The sequence below is a fragment of the Bombus pyrosoma genome, linkage group LG7 (assembly GCF_014825855.1).
Source record: "Bombus pyrosoma isolate SC7728 linkage group LG7, ASM1482585v1, whole genome shotgun sequence".
Classification (NCBI taxonomy): Eukaryota; Metazoa; Arthropoda; class Insecta; order Hymenoptera; family Apidae; genus Bombus; species Bombus pyrosoma.
The window spans coordinates 11,357,821-11,374,675 of NC_057776.1; the positions used below are offsets into that span (position 1 = coordinate 11,357,821).

A 16,855-nucleotide genomic window follows, 5' to 3' on the forward strand; every position below is an offset into this window, starting at 1 on the left:
TATAATTACGGTGTGGCTTACCGTAGGCCTGGGATCAGGCCGTTATTACACGCACGGCAGAACTTAACACCTGCGGCGTTGTAAATTCGCCGTTTTCGCGCGCCACCATTGACAGGTCAATAAATCTAAGAGCCCCCGTGGCAATCAGGCAGCCGGTGTATACCAAACCGCCAATATGTGGAGCGGATCACCAGTGTCCGATAGGGAACGAGTTAAGGATTACTCACACTATCGATTTCACTTATAATCCGTACACTGAGAATCAAAGACAAGGAAGAAGATTTACCATGGAGGGTGGTAAATAGCTGTGGCTCGATCGCACCTCGAAAGGAACTTTCTACTTTCCCCTCCTTAGAACTAGAAAATTCACCTTGTGCAATCGAGGATCGAGAAAAATGCCGCGACTACACGTATCGTAGAAACCGTGTCAATCGTATTCTACACGTTGCTTTCTTCGAAACGGTTAATTAAGCTAAAACGACTATCGTGTACAAAGCGTCGTCCGATGATCATAGCGGCACTAGACCCAGCGATAAAAACTATTCACCGCGACGTGGTCGTTCCTGTTAACACGCGTCGTTTTCTGGCCTGAATAGTTTGAACCGGCCTTAACGGCCGTTCACGGTCGGTGTCGATGGAAAAGGCGGAGAGGAAGGAACAAGGGGATGAAACGGCTGGAAAGTGGGGATGTAGCACGAGGTAGTCTGTGGAGGTGGTGGTCTGCGAAAGGGGTGGAGGCGGCTGAACCGCACAGGGGCTGCGTGCTGAATTCATTCCGCTGGACAAGGTAGCCCCACACCCCGGTTCAGGCCACGTCCGCCTCATCCCTTGGGATAAATTGGTCGAACCCGCGTGTTTGCGGATAACATCGCCGCGATATACGCTCGCCTATGGCCGCCGTACGAACGTAACCATACACTGCTCCCTTTTTGCGACGAGTCTCGCGCTCGCGGAAATTGGCAACGAACTCCGGTCTCTCTGTTGTCTTTTTCGCGTCTCTGCTCTCTCCCTGCAGCATCGTACACGCGCCGTCTATCACGCGGCCGTGCTACCGCTTTTGCATGGCTCTCGCATCTACTATCCGAATAAAACGCGGAAAATGTTTTTCCTGTTGGAAATCGTACTTTCATTTCGCTGCCGCGTTTCCTCTTTCTCTTTTACGTCGTAACTTACATTTTCTTGCAAAAGGAAGATAGTTTATACGCATATTTCCGAGTAATTGATTTCTTTCTGTTCGTTCTCGTCAATGCGACATTTGTTTTCCGAAGCGGTCGATCGGTATATATGGTAGTAGTATTCTAATCTTTGATTAATATAAAAATTTATTCTCTACGGAGTACTCGAGTGACCACTACCATCTCGTTCACCGAGGCTTCGACACATGGATATGTATATATATATATATTAATCCATCGATGAATATGCAACGGTCAGGCGAGGAGAGAATGCCAGAGCGATGGGATGTGGGAGACAAAGTGAAGCAAACGACATGGGGGTGTCGTTTGTGGGTGGGAAGGGGAACGTCGGTAGGCATTCCAATTACTCCCCCTTCGGTAATTAAATCAACACGGAAGCTAATCAACGTTGGTACCATGCTCGACGTTTCTCTCCCCTTTGCCGAATTTTTGCTTGGATAAATAAATCCGACGATTAGCCGATAACCAATCGGAAAATCGTGTTTCACGGTTGATCGCGGTACGAAGATGTCGATGAATAATTGAGAGGGATCGAATGGCCCGTTAAAATTAACTCGTATCCTTCGGACGAGACGTTGTACAAATTTCAACAAGATCGATAACGGGTTTCGACTATGGCCGATAAAAAATTCAGCACAAAAGCTCGATCGATCTGTTTTCTTTTCTTCCTTTTTTTTTTTTTTTTTTTTCTCATTGAGTCACCTCGCATCGATTAGCCATCGGGCGTCGATCGGTTGTATCGGTATCCGCGCGCTTTTGTGCGATTGTTCACGAGCCACCGTCAACAGTCACACCGCGTAGCTTTCTTTTCTCGCGGATGGTTTACGAGCCCGTATTAAAGAGTCGTTCGCACACACGTGGCCTACGTGATCGGTGGCCGAACGTCGTAGACGGCCATTGTATTCGCTGGGTCAGGTGTACGTCGTCGTCCGGGTACCGTGTGCCCATTATACTTTATTAACGGACGCGTCTGGCATCGCGATAGATTCGCCCGTTCGATTTCTGCGTCCCCCTACAATGCAGGACGGCTGCATCGGTCTGACACGACGTTTGACTCTGCTCCATTATACTTGATTCAGTGGGATCGTTAGCAATCCGTTTTTGTCGCTTTCGACAGGTGCGATGTGCTAACCCTTTTCATTCGCATCTCCTCAAATACGGCATATCTCGTTTCGGTTTCGAGTTTGACCTTGCACCGTGGCATAGAAAAATCTTGGAAACGTGAAAGAAAGGACAAAGGTATCTAGAGGGTCTGAAACGAGGTTCACGAAGACGCGCAAGAAGGAAGATACCAAGCGAACGAAAGATCAGAACGAAAAGCTGTTAAGAACGATCACAACGTTATATATTGGCGGATGAGCGAAGCGCGGGTTTAGCATCCGTCCGTGTATTTATCAGCTGGTATCGGTTGGTTTAATAACGCCAGGCAATCAGAAGGTGTTCCCTCCTACCTACTTGTGCATTCGCTGCCCCCACGTCTCTGCCGGTCGATAAATAATAACCATTTGTATCGGATTCTAATTACTCGCTCTAAGCAAACAAATAAACGGCAGGTCGGGAAGACGCAGCACCGTGAGAGGCAGGCTTAATGTTATGGTGGCTGCAGGCTGATTTAAGGAGTGTGGGACCGCCCACCTCGAAGATGCATCTACAGCCCGACCATCGGTCCACCTGTTATGAGTGTTTCAACGCCACTGTGCGTTCCTTTTTTTCTCCGGAGCTCGCCCCGATACCTGTTGCCGATACCGAGCCGAGAAAAATATCGGAAATACCGTGGCGTAATTAAATTGCCAGAAACCGTGATCATCGAATACGTTGATTCTCATCAATGGAGAATGAAAAAGCTAAGATAAATAAGAAGAGAGGGGCGGGAAGAATAATCATTGGACAAACGAAACCATTTAGTCCCGTCTTGGTAAAATTGTCCAGCGTCGCGACGTGTTATAAGCGAACGTCCTGCGGCTGAACGGTGACCGATACTCGCGCATGCGCGCGCGAGAACCCACGGTATATCATCGGAAGAGGAGAGAAGCACGCGGGTAAGGAATTCGTTTCCAGAGGCAAGAGCGATCCTTTTTCGCAACGACTCGACCAGGATGATCGATAAGAGGCCGGGCGAGAGGAGAGACGCGTTCGTTTTCGCTTAAAAGGTCGTCGAAAAATGCCGACGGTAGTTCGTTACCGGTGGGCTATTAGCGGGCGTAACGCACGTCCTGGCAGCGTCACAGGACTAAGTAAACCCTGGCTAACAAGGAGGCGTATCCAACGGCCACGAATGATCTACCGATCCAGAGTTGGCATTATTTCGTTCTCCGTTTATCCCTCCTCGATCCGTGGTGTTCTCTTTTCCCCTTGACGTATCTTTCTTACCCTTCACGACCCTTTTCTCGCTACGACGAACGCGTACGAGCGTTCCTATAGACAGAAAGCGTATATACATCTACCTGCACCACCTACCTACGCCCCCGAATATTAACACTTTGATTTATGCGCGTAATTATCTCTAGTTATTTTCTCAGGAAGGCACGGTGCGTTCTTTCGTAGCCTGTCTTCGTAGCTGCCGGTGCTGCTGCCGCTGATACACAACAAATTAACCGTTTCTTCTTCCGCCTCCTCTTATCCCGCTTGCACGTCCGTGCGCGCCTTCTCGCGTCTGCAACGTATCCTCCATCTTTCTGTTTCCAGCCGACCGTTTTCCAACTGGAGAGGAGACTCTATTTATAGGTGTCTCGTTTCGCTTGGTAATTGCATTCTTATTATATTGGTGGACGGTTTGCGAGAAGACGAAGGGAAACGCGCTCGTAGACGGTAGCGCGAACAGGGAGAAAGAGGCCGTCGTCCAGGTCGAATTCAGCTCGCGGTGATCATTTATCCTCCGGCGGAGACTCGCCAAACGACCTGTCGCCCCTTTGTGCGCCCTGCCCTTTGAAGCTTCATGGCAAAATATATTTTCAGCCGCGCTCGATGCGCCCGACGATTATTACGTACGGCCGGTCTGTCAGTAATTAGCACGGAATCGTTTGGCAGCCCTCCGAATTAGTCTTGCCGCGTTATCGTTCGAAACACCTATTAGTCAGATTGAACGTCCTTACCGGTCCTTTAAATCTTCCTCTCTTTTCCGTCTCGTTGCTGAACCGCCGAACGTCGTAGATTAAGTAGGAGAAAGTCGATCGTTGTCCAGGCCATGACAGTCGTCGAGGTCGAACAGGAAGTCGACTGGGACCGATAACGGATCAGCGAGGGAGAGATTTTGTGGAGCAGGCCAGGGTGTCGCAAATCGAGGCGCCGTCGAGGCGTCATCTTTCCGTGGCATCGTCCCATGGACGCATGTTCTTCGTTACTTTTCGGCGCCCCACCTTTCTCCTCTCCTCGCTCTAGTAGACTTCTAGAATTTCACGTTTCGTTTCCCTCTGGCGTTCTCTGGCTGGCGTTCCACGATTCCGCTACTCACGCTCGAATTAGTCAACATTTCTCGTACGAAACTTGCGCGCACGGTCGTCTTAATCGGCTACCCCTTGACGTTTCGAGCAAAGAGAAGGAAAAGAACACCGTGCAACGTCGAAAAGACAATAGCCGACCGTGACGCTGGCCGTGAAACTCGAGAGGAGAATTGGTTTAGCCATTTTGTAAGAGTTCGGTTCGCTTCGAGGACTCGAACCGACGTCGAGCAACGGGCCGTGAACACGAGTTAACCTCGTTGGCGGAATCGTCCTTTGAACGTTACTCCTTTCTGGACGCGAATATTCCTATTTTGTTTCGTCCTCTTCTTTCCCTGTCACGAAAGCGTCTCAATGTTCTCATTGAAATCGTTTATCTCCTCGAATTCCTATTTGATTCCCGTGTTCTGTAAAACTCGTAGTTTCGGTTCTTATATCTGGCGATTTAAGATCTAGGAATGAAAATCGCAGATTCCGTAACGCGCCATTAGTCTTCGAAACGACTAGCCGTCAACCGTTAATCCACTCGAATCAGTTTAGAAAATAATATCAAGAATTACCGCGCTAGCTATGAAACATCAGCACGGAAGCATTTCGTTTCTCGAAGAAATTCTGCGAATTTCTCTCTCATACGCCAATGACAGATCCGCTTCGTTCCTCTTGATTAATGTCACGCGTACAGACGCGCGCCTGGTACACGTGGCAAAGGGACGTGTACACGGGCGGGCCAGCACGCACGTCTCGAAGTCAGTCGATCCTCGTTTATACGTAATTTCACCGCGCCTTGAGCGAGGTTCGCAGAAATTATGCGAGTAATAACGAGGAACGACGAAACGTCGTCCTGGTATCTGGCCGCGAAATCGTTCGTGACGGCCGGTCGTAGATCGTCTCGTGGCCGGTGCGCTCGAGGAGCGTACTCTCCGAGTAGGTACGATGACGATCGAGAGACCGAGTCGAAGAGTAAATGTAGGAAGCACGAGGTGGAAGGAAAAAAAAATTGTAGAAGGGCGTTCACCGTTGTATGGAATACACGCGTTTACGTGTATATCGTGGGCCGATGGAGTCGGTGACTGCTTGTTCGCACTGTGCACCGCTAATTAGGTTCAAGATCGATGGCTATCTGTCCGGCCACATGTCCCTAAAGTGGCGAGCTGAAACATCCGGTACGCCCTTTCCGTTCGGAAACTCGGTCGGTTTCTCGAGGACGGTAATACGAAGGAATCCATAGCCACTTAAGCGTCCAACCCTTGGTCTCGTTTCTACCCCTCTTCGTTACGTTGTATCAGTTAGGCGACGCGATGTCAAACAAACGACCTGCAAATGCGAGAAGCATCGAGGAGAACCTCTGGCCGGGACCCTCTGATCCCTTGTATCGATGCGTGACAACAGCTGTGCACTTTTAAAATTCATAAAATACGTGTGTAACCCGTATTCCGATAATTATGCTTGCATGTAACATCGGATTATCGAGTGTGTTGTCCCTTTCCTGCTCCCCTTTCGCTGCCCCTTTGCTACCCTGGTCACGCATAGCTTTGGACTTTGCGATTGACGCGACTCAAACGCGTTCGCACGGAAACTTTTCAACTCGTTGTTCGTCTGGATATACCTACTTTACGCATTGATCCGTCGTGGCTGCCGGTATTCCACGCTTGATCCGATATTTTCTTCCGCAACGGCTAACGGAAACTCGTGGTAACACGCGAAATTACACGGACGGTGCATGAGAAAATGGGGCGCAATTAACGGGCGGAGCTTATTATGGTGATTCAGTCGCGCAAGTAAATACGTAATACTGGTCCCAGCCTGTGTCTCTCCGTCTCGTTGAATTCGTAAAGAAGCGACACAGTCAGCCAACCCGCATACACAGTGACAGCCACCTAGCAGAGAGAAAAGACTCTTGGCTGTTGGTTCGTTTTATAAACTACGTACGTAAACGTGGGATCCACACAGGCGGGCTGCGTGCACACGAGAACGCTTGGCGAGTGTGTTAGAGTAAGAAACGCCGGTGCGCCCTAAGCGGCGGCCGGATCGCGTGTCGATCTACGCCGAGATATTTGTTACTTTACAGTTGTATCACGTTTTTCGCGTGGAAACAAAGCCATTGTTTGTAGTTCGTACACGCTACGCCCGTCTGAGCCAACCGCGCTCCGCTTCGCTGTTCGACGCGATCGAGGATGCGAAGCGCTCCGTCCAAAACGACCTCTCTTCCTCCTGACCTCTCCTCTCGTCGAATCTGCCATTTTGATGACCATCGTCAAGATGGTTCCTCGCGATTTCATTCCCCTCTCTGCTTTTCTCGGATTTTCGGGACACGACCATCACGCGAATTTCTTTCCTTTCTGGAATTTCTGATCTTGAGAATAACTCGTGATTCTTTCTCGATATTTTTAACATTATCGTCGGCGAAACTATAAGCTTTCTACCGTAATACTTTTCTAGACATAGATTGTTTCTTGTAGAAGTGTACTATTAATGATAGCCACTCGTAACCAATATATGTCACGATCGAGACGATCGAACAAAAGCGGAATTTTCCACGAGTCACGGTCTGTGACCGAGGTAAACGTTCTAAGTGCACGCGTGTTAGCCCCATTCTCGAATTCCGCGGTCGGTTCTCTCGCGTTTCAAGCGACTCGTGCACACGTGGCAGCGTCGCTCGCGAAGCCGAGGGCGGCACACGGCCAGATGAATTCGTGAGCCGCCGTTGATATTTCAGTGTCAGCGCCGGCAGTTTTTGTCATTTGTACCGGCGGCCTTAGGACCGCATCGCCGACGTGTACACCGGTCGCTGGGCTAAATCGAGTTTAGACTCTAATTACGCGCTCGCGCCATTTTCGAACCGCTTGTACATCGTACAGGCTGTACAGAATAATTAAGAACTCCTGGGTTCTACAACTGAACTAAAATTTTTGAACTCGCACGTTCGAAGTACAGTAGAGTTTTGTGCGATTTATTCGAGCTCGTCGAAGGACAAATATACATTTCTATTCACGAGAATTGAAACAATTACTAACTTCGTATGAAATTTGATTGTTATTAACCTAAACTATCAAACAGTCGATTAACCGTTCGTTAAATCTATTCGATCTTTTGATAAAGGCGTAACGTAAAAACATTTGACAGACAGCGCTTTAATGGCTGACTCATGAGCGACGTAAGATTTCGGGGATATTTACGGGGACAAAGATTAAAGTAGGTAAACTTGGAGCGTTACATCGGGTTAAGAGGTGATCATTGCGTGTTCGTTGCTCTTCAACTCGTGATTTTTATCAGCTTCTAAATGGGGCGATTGTTCGGCGTAATGGCTAGTTGACAACAGAGTCTAACAAGAACTTTTCCAAGAACGATCCTCCTTAAAGCGACTACTTAACTCAATTTTATTCTCAGACGGTGTATTATAACGTTGAAATAATGAAGCCATAAGCAGCACTCGTCACGATAGTTCACGGCGTGTTCTCGAAGCGCCAACTTGCGGAAAGGTCGAATTCAGTGGTAATTACAACCACGAATTAACCAAGCCACAAGCGTGTCAAGCGATTAATCATGCAGTTTTTTTTTAGCGGAGCCGTGGTAACGTAATTAACTAGCGTTACGGCGAATAATTACCAGTCGACGTCCGTACCGACGGTAAAACGGTTTTATTCTCACGTTAGATTCGAGGAGGCACGTTGAACGAATCGAAGAAACCGAATTACCCAGTACGACGTATCCTGGTAGCGTCTAATTGTCCCGATGTATGCGCCTCTCTTCGAATGCCAAGACGGATGATCTGCTCACGAAGCGTCTGCCAGAGACGCAGAAAAACAGCCTAGGCTTTGGCTTGCTCGGTGAAGATTAGTCGATCGCTATCGGTCCCGGTTGTCTTACGTTAACGAGCCGCTCTATACTCGAGGGGACCATAACCTGTCCCGAACCGATCTCTTCGGCTCACTCAGAGCTCACTTCCGCTTCGTTCACAGGTTACAGCAAGGGACGATCGCGCAGGTAAAGAAAACCTCGAGCGGTTTCACGGACCGCATAACAGTTAATGCGAGTAACAAACGCGACCATCTTGCTTTTTCGAGATCGTAAGTACTCTGCAGACCCGTAAAGAAGTTCCTAAGGTGTTAGGTAAGCTCTGTTCTCTCATTTACCGATATGTGGCTCCACACGGTCTTCTTTGTAAATGTAAACTTTTGTTCGCCACGTGTTCTTGTTGATTTTTTAACATGCTGCTTAACAAATAGCTAGCGTAGTCGGTAGACGCTCACAATTTGCAAATGGCGCTAATGTACCGAGCTAATCGAGAAGTAAGCATTGTAAATCGAGGATTATCGACGCTTGATTGCATCTAACCACGGACCAACGTCCGCATAATTTATCCCTTAATTGGTCCTTTTAAAGAATGGATTAACAGCAATTAGCCGATATGGCCGGCTCGTTAATATCCTGCACGTTTGTTCACGCGTGATGGAGACGGTGTAATCTACGCACGACCAATCTTGTACCGGTAGAATAGAAATAGGTTAGTATAGAAATAGAAATTTCTACGATCCAAATTTCAAATATCCAATAAATTTCTACGATTACGATGCATTCTTTCGCTATAATAAATTTAACGTAGGCTAATGTAACGCAAGAGCAGAAACATAAACGCTCAGAAAGGAGAACGCGTTTGGCTGCGCGAACTATTCAAACGCGAGACTTGAGTGGAAAGCGAAAAACGACTGTGGAAAATTTACTGCTAATATTTTTTCGTTGCGGACATAGTGGGCTTAAAACAGTCGGAATATATGGCACAATAGACTTTGGAAAATTTATTAGCGTCCTTCTGGCTTCGTGTTACACCAACCACATTGCAGCAAGATACAGAGGCCTGGCGCCACTACGACCGTCGTTAAACGATCGTTCGAAAGAGATCGTATCGGTTTTTGGGTCTTCCTGCCTCCTAACCCAGGGGCTCGATTTCACGAATTTTCCCAACGATTCACGCGAACTACCGAACGAGAAGCTTAGTCCTGCGTCTGCGAAAGCTTACTTGAAAGCGATACCTTCACGGTAATGGTTTAGCTTTGCCTGTGGACAAAGTGTCGCATTCTCTGTCAAAAAAACGTTCCAGTATCTAATCTTTGAATGGTTACGATTTTAGTCGTCGGACCGATATCCGTTAAGAAAGTTTGAAATGCCTCTCGAGAGGTAAATAAATACGGATTAATTAATGGAGTTAGCGGACAAAATCCACGGGTGCCGTGGTCACCAGGGAGAGAAGGGCCATTTCGATGTGGAACGTTGTTGTCGTCCGTAACGAATTGTTCATTTAATTTCGCTGAACATTTTCGGACGTTGCGGTGGGGCTCGGCCTACGGCCCTCGACACCGTGTTCCGATAAATCGAGAACAAAAGGGGGCGAGAGAAGTTGGGCTAACGAAAAAAATGCGGCCGTCTTCCGCGAGGGAAACATTAGTCGAGAGCTGGACACGGAAAAAGAAACGCCGCCAACAGTTTGGATCGGGTTAGCGAGGCAAACATTTCTTTCGAGATATTATCTGGTTTACGAGCTTTTACGACGGTCCTTATTTATTGCGCCGCGTAACCGAAAGAAGAGCAGCGCCTTTATTGCGCCTACTCTTCCTAGATGGTAGAAACTCGTTGAATTCTATGTTGCGTGTTAAACGGTTGAAACTTTTACAATCTTAAGAACTTACGATAGAGGAAGACTTCGATTCTCTTACATATCTAGGAATTATGGAATTATAAATGGGAATTTTGCGGATGGACGATGAATATTATCGCGAAGAAACTTTGACCGATGCGGTGGGTTTGCTTTTGAATCGGCCTGTATCCTGCAGCGTTCCGCAATATTTTCTATCGGAAATATTTTAACGAGAGCAATGTCGAGCCTCGGATTATATCTGTTCGCTGGAGCGTTCCTGTATTGGATTCCGGGGGAATTACGAAAAATATCAATTAAACATAAAAGCCTGGGTCCGTGTCATCCGATAATGGCGAGATCGAACGGCCCGGGGCGTCGAATAATTGGGATGCAGGCAAAAGGGAAAAAGGGACGGCCCGGAGAAAACAATAGTGCAAATAACACAAAGCAAATTACAGGTACAACTTATTGTATACGCTGGCCGAGTATAATTGAACCTCGCGTTCGACCAGCAACGTTACGTGTTTTCGGTATTTCGAACAATGCGCCTATCCTTTCACGCAAATCTTTTCTCCGATCGAGACCGTTGTTACGATCCTTGTCGATATCCTCTAAATCGAGCTACCGATCGTTTCATAGAGCTTTCGATCAAACACGAGAGCGTTTTCTCGAAACGTTTTTCGTGCCTCTCTTCTGAAATAACAACATATTATGACCGCACGCGATCTCATATTCTCGCGTCTGGAAACAATCATTTTCTACGGTCGAGCGCGTACCAACTTTCTCGCGTAAACGTTCGTAATATCCGTTCCATTTGTTGACCTCGAAGACGATGCCGGCGGCGAGCTTCGAAACAGCGAACTTTTCCTCTGGTAAAGCTGTTCGATCATTTCGGTCGAGCGAGTAAAGAGGAGGAAGGATAAAGAGAACGGCAACCATCTCTCCCCATTCATTTGTTTGCTCGTTGATTCGTTTGCCCTCCGGGGTTTCGTGGATTCAAAGACGGACGCGCACACCCGTAGAATGGCGCTCTGGTGGGGTTGTACGGGGACGCTGGAACGCCGAAGCGAACAGAAACGGTTCCCCAGCCCGCGATTCCAGCAGGTTCATTAGCGCTGCTGTCCTTTGATTAATGGCCGCCGGAGGATACCACTCGCCACCGGTTTTCTTACAGATCATTTCACCGTCGCCTATCTAGATGGTCGTTAAGGTGATCCTCCTACGAGCTTTACGGCTGAGACAAGCTGCGAATGAAATCGCGTCGGTTACGACGCTTCCTATTACGATCTTACGCGGGTTATCACCTGCTACGTCGCCACAGGTATCGCGATTCGAGTCTAATCGATCAATCGTCTTCGCGATCAGACGCCTCTTACATTTGTTAAACAAACGGTAGTTTCTGCCTTTACACCGACCGTACGATCGATCTATGCATTCCATTTGTACGATTTATTCAGAGTATATCTCCCGTCCACTTTGGTATATTCGCAAAAGTGAAATACGTATAATATAAACGTTCGAGGAGGAAGTTGCTCACGGGATACGAAAAGTTTGTCAGTCAAAGTGAAGAAAAGAGATTCAGCAATTCAATGGTCGCGCGAGTATTAAAAAGTTTCTTTTGTTTCCTCGCGGAGCGTTGTGGGAAACGTCGGTTCCTGACACAGGCTGACGCGTTTCTTCACAAACTTATCGATTATTCGTTCTGGCCTTTGGAATTATTCATAAGCTTTCTCTCTGCAGCTTTGAAGGATACCGCGTGTTCCTTCCTGAAGAGAAGGGGGAGGAAGTTCGATATGAAAAGTAGACGGTCGGACTCTTTCGTGACAATGCTCGTGCCAAACTGAAACATTCTCTTTTCTCTGTCTCCGTGAATCCATCGTCTGGCCGGATGAATGAGGTTAATTCATTCATCCGCTGAGACAATGGCGGATCGGTTACACGCTGACTCGGCCGTTTATTAATGGCCCCTTGAAAATCTTCCTGCATTTCTAATGGCCCGTTTGAACTTCATCGTTCAGGGCCGGTCCTCGTCATTGAACCTTGCCAAGCAAAAAGTCTTGCGATCGTGTGCTTTTTTAACGTTGTTAATTGAAGAATTTTCGCTGTCGGTGAAAAATTGCAACGTCCGCCGATTTACAAGATACAGAACCAACGGTCCATTAAATATATTGTACCGAGTCAAAAGCGCGATATACGGAAGAAACAATACGAAAAACAAGTTGCAGAACTCGGGAACGTGCGAAAGGCGAGATCTCTTGTTGGCCGTTTCCGGTGTGGTTTATTGCTCGGAAAAGAAAAGGACGCTTCGCGTTGGGCGCCATTTTCGAAATGGCCGGCCCTGGTAGTCCTCGGCGTGGACAGAACCGCTGTGACGTTCACGACTTATGCCGACCCGGAAAGGGATGTAAGAGGAGGGTAAAGAGGTATAAGGAGGAAAGAATGGCGCCCACGCGTTATGCTAACACTAACGCTGCCGACACGGGCTGGGTGGTCCTATTCCGCTCCACCTACTCACCCTTCAGCCCTTTACGTGGTCCACACCTTCGTCGTTCAACGAGGATACAAATACGGCTAATTTTATCGATCGAAGAGTCCGAATGATCTTAATACCTGATAATGGGACATCTTCGAATATAAGGGTTTCGCGAGCGTCACCGAATACGTTGCCATTCGATAGAATGTCACCGCTGTTTGTTTTTATTGCAACGCGTACCATAAACTTCTCGCTTTAAGAATTTCACAAGAAAAGAACCTTCCTGTTGTATTAAGAAGAAGATCCCCTACGGGGTTTCATCGAAATTGTGACATTGAGCATCAACATCGGTGACAAAATTCTTGACGGTGTGTTTCGGTGATGAGAGCACCGAAGAGGAAACGAGAGAGAGGCGGAGGTGTGAATGAGGCCGGCTTGTAGCAGCGACGCCTCCAGCCGCGGTGTTCCCCTTGTGTCAACACCTTTGACGAAACTTCACGCCACCACCCCACGGTTAGCCGTTCGCCGCATCCCCGAGCGCTTCCTCCTGTCTCGCCTTCATCCCACTCCATCCCGCGCTTCTACGCTCCTGAATTCATTCGAACGATAAACATCTTGGCCGCTCCTCGCATAATTCGTCGCGCGAAAGCGCCCATTCACGCGTTCTCTGCGCGTTCTCAATGAGCCGGGGCTGTATGAATGGTGACGGCTAGACGAGACGCAAAGTCGAGTGCGGAATTCTCTTTGCCGATAGATTTATTTGTTTTACTTATCTCTTATTATAAAGATATAACAAGTTGGTAAGATGAAAATTTTTACGTCTGGTATCTTAATTACGATATCGAGAAATAATCCGTTCGATGAAACTTTTTTACACGCAAGTCAAAGATTTTCCTAGACACGTAGCAAAAGATATATCTTTGAAAATCGCGATTTCAACGAAAAATAGTAAAGCTCCAGGTTAAATAACTCTTATCTAACCCTTCTCTTAAATCTGTTCGCGAATCACCAGTCGGTAGGCAAGCGGACGTATTTATCGCGAACAGATAGTCCGGACGCGGGCAGCAATTTTTTTGACCGCCATAAATCGTTGAAAGGCTCGAAGAACGGCGGCGTATAGGCTTATCCAGGGGAGCACGGCAAATGGCCGTCTTGTACCGATTCGGGACCGATGTAACCGTTTAAACAGCTCCGTACATAGGCCAAGGAAAGTTGCAGCATCCCTCCTGGGAGAGAGAGGATGTTGTTTGGTGAACGCGGCACGTTTCAAAAAAATTTCGTTGTTCCGCGGCGAAATATATCTGGGACATCCGAGTCGGTGACGGGTCCTCGGGCGGGTTCCCCAGGAATCGTCGAGGCTCGAATGTCGCGCGGAGGCACTAAGTGGAAATTGTTGTCAAAAACGGCGGGTCCAGGCCGCGTATACCGGTTCGACGGTACCAACGTGGCCGCTGGCTCATATATTTCGGAGACCGCGGTACCAGAAAGCCGACGTGGGCGTGAGGGAGGAAAGACACCCATACACGCGGGCCCGATGCGTACGCGTTTCACCTTCACCCGATAGCTATTAGTCTTTCCAAGACCATCAGTGGGCAACGCGTGATTCACGGATAAAATATCAAGAAGCTCTAGCCACTCGATCCTTTCCGTTTTATCCCGATCGTCGTTGTAGCCGTTGAGCAAAAGCCGCGGGTTTTGACCTAGGTCCCGATTTAGCTTCGTTCATAAAAGTGTCACGAGTTTTTTGACGAACGTCAGCCGCCTGTTCGGGTTCTGTGTGAGTACCGAGGAAGAGCGGGGATCATGGTGGAACCTGCACTCGTTCAGCTGGGCAATAAAGTCGTATTGTTTTTGCGGCGTTGCGTTGCTTTAACGCTCGGCTATATAACTTTAACAACTCTCTGGATGCCTAGCGAAAGGAGAAGGGCGCGAGTGGGAGGAAGAAGACAGCGATGGGTAAAGAGGCCGAGAGATCCCGGGTGACTTTGTGCCCAATACGGCGCCAGAACCTTCGCAGGTCCCGGTTCACCATGGGACCGTCGGACGTTGTACATCGTCGGACGGTCCATAGGTCCGGATGCGGCTGGATATACCTTCTCGTATACACCGAGAGAACGACCCAACCCACCCGTTAGACCCTCGTAAAATTTTTTCTCGATCCTTTTGCTCCGATCCTACGGAGCAAACGGTCCGCTACAGCTTCGACGTCCGAGGATTTAATTTGGCCGACTACGTTCTCGTTCCACGTTCTTCCCTTTCCTTCCTTCCCGACCCGACTCTCTGTCTCTCCCTTTCTCTTTCTGGATCCTCATTCTTCCGCGCCAATCCTCCCTTGTCTCTCGATTCTTATCCGATGGTTTATCATATCCACTCCTCGCCGTCAGCCAGCCGGAGAGCGTGCATCTCTGCGCGTTGAACGTGGGTCTGGTTTTATCGAAACGGTCGAACGGTCGTGCAGGATTAATACAGCGTTATTAATAAAAATCTCCGCGACTTTGCCGAATTGCCAGGTCCGCCATGAATTATCGATCGTGTCACGGAGCTGACCGTTTTTAACTGCGGCAGGTGGTTGGATCGGAATGCGTTCACCGATCTCCTTCCTTCTCTCTTTCTCTTTTTCTTCTCCTTTTTAGTCAGACGTTCGTTCACGAAACACGTTTTTCCCTGCTCGTAATTATCGAGCTTTAAGCGGATAGCTGGTACTACGGAGACATGCCCCGTAAGGGACTGTTACACCCGCGGGACGCGGCCTTATCGTTCTTACCTCTGGTTATCTTCCAGTACAGAAGGTGTTAATTAAAAAAGAACGAGGCTGGTACTTATCGTGTCGCTTAAGCCGTTTATCTCGTCAACGACTGTCTGTCGGGTGTAAACATTATTGACGCGATAATGCGCGTCCCATTGAGCTTTCTGACGCTTTTCTACGAGCACATCCACGGCTTGGCCAAGCACGTGTCTCGGAGATAGACACGGTCGTACGATTTTTTGTGAGTTCCCTGTACATTGTCGCTTCAAAGATACATCGACTTTTACGACCGCTCGTCTGTTTTACGTCAGCTAACGGTCGCAACGGCCCTCGAAACTGCCTGCTCGTCCACCACTAGACGCTTTCTTCCATCCTTCTTCCATAAATTACATAAAAATTTGTGTATACATTTTCCACGCGTTTTCTCACATCTTCGCGGCAATTAGTAAAAGGAGGTTCCTCGATAATAGACAGCAGGTGAATGTGAAACCGGCACAAAGCTTCACGATCGCGAATAATAACGATCTCTACCTAGAAGTTATCGCTCCGTGGGACCGAAGCTCGGCGTAGAGGAAGATAACTGGTATGGGGAGAGAGAAAGGGAGAGAGGAGACTTCACTCGTAAAGCGGATAGAGAGCTTCTCTCTCTTTCTCTTTCGCCTAGCGCTTCTCTGGTTCCTCGTGTATATGCTAATGCGAGACGAATGTCTCCTCCTGTACCACCCTCCTGGTCGTCTCGCCTCCGAAAGACGGTGTCTTCTGCCTCGGTACGGTGTGTCGACGACTTAGGAGGATGCGTTACCTCGTGGGCGTGTTTGCTCCTCTAAACTCTGTCCGCAGCGGGGTGGCTGCAGTTGCAGCATATTCCTCTCTCCTCTCCACCCTTTACCTCGTTGGTCTTCCCTCGTGCAATCGATTGCCTATCGACAACGCGATAGATTAGTCGGAATTATCGCGATACCAGGCCGAGTTCGTGGCCATACATCGACTATGTTCGCTGAGAAAGAGAAACGAGGATACAAGTACACTGTGAAACACAGTGAAAAGTTTCGTTTCGCGAAACGAAGCGCACGCTTTGAAATTACTATGCATCGATGCGGAGCTGCTATATATTAGTTGAAATTATACAGGGTCGAACGAAAGGATGGTAATCGATTACGCGGTGTTCTTTTGAGAAAATGTAATACGAGCGAGGATCCTTTCTCGTTAAAGGCTCTGTCTAAAATTGGACCATTTCAGATGGTCCAATTTCTACCGTATTTATGTTAAATTCTCGTCGCAGTGCTATCGATTATCCCGCGAAATTCCACGACGTTCGTATAACGTAATTAAGCGTCGGTGTGCCGGTTGGTAACGCGGAGGAATGGGAGA

General features: G+C 48.2%; 1 protein-coding gene across 7 annotated transcripts in view; it reads left to right on the plus strand.

Moving 5' to 3' along the window:
- The window catches only part of LOC122569410 (ankyrin repeat domain-containing protein SOWAHB), a 112,589-nt gene that overhangs the window by 16,045 nt on the left and 79,689 nt on the right, over window positions 1-16,855 (plus strand). The gene's annotated exons all lie outside the window — the stretch shown is intronic.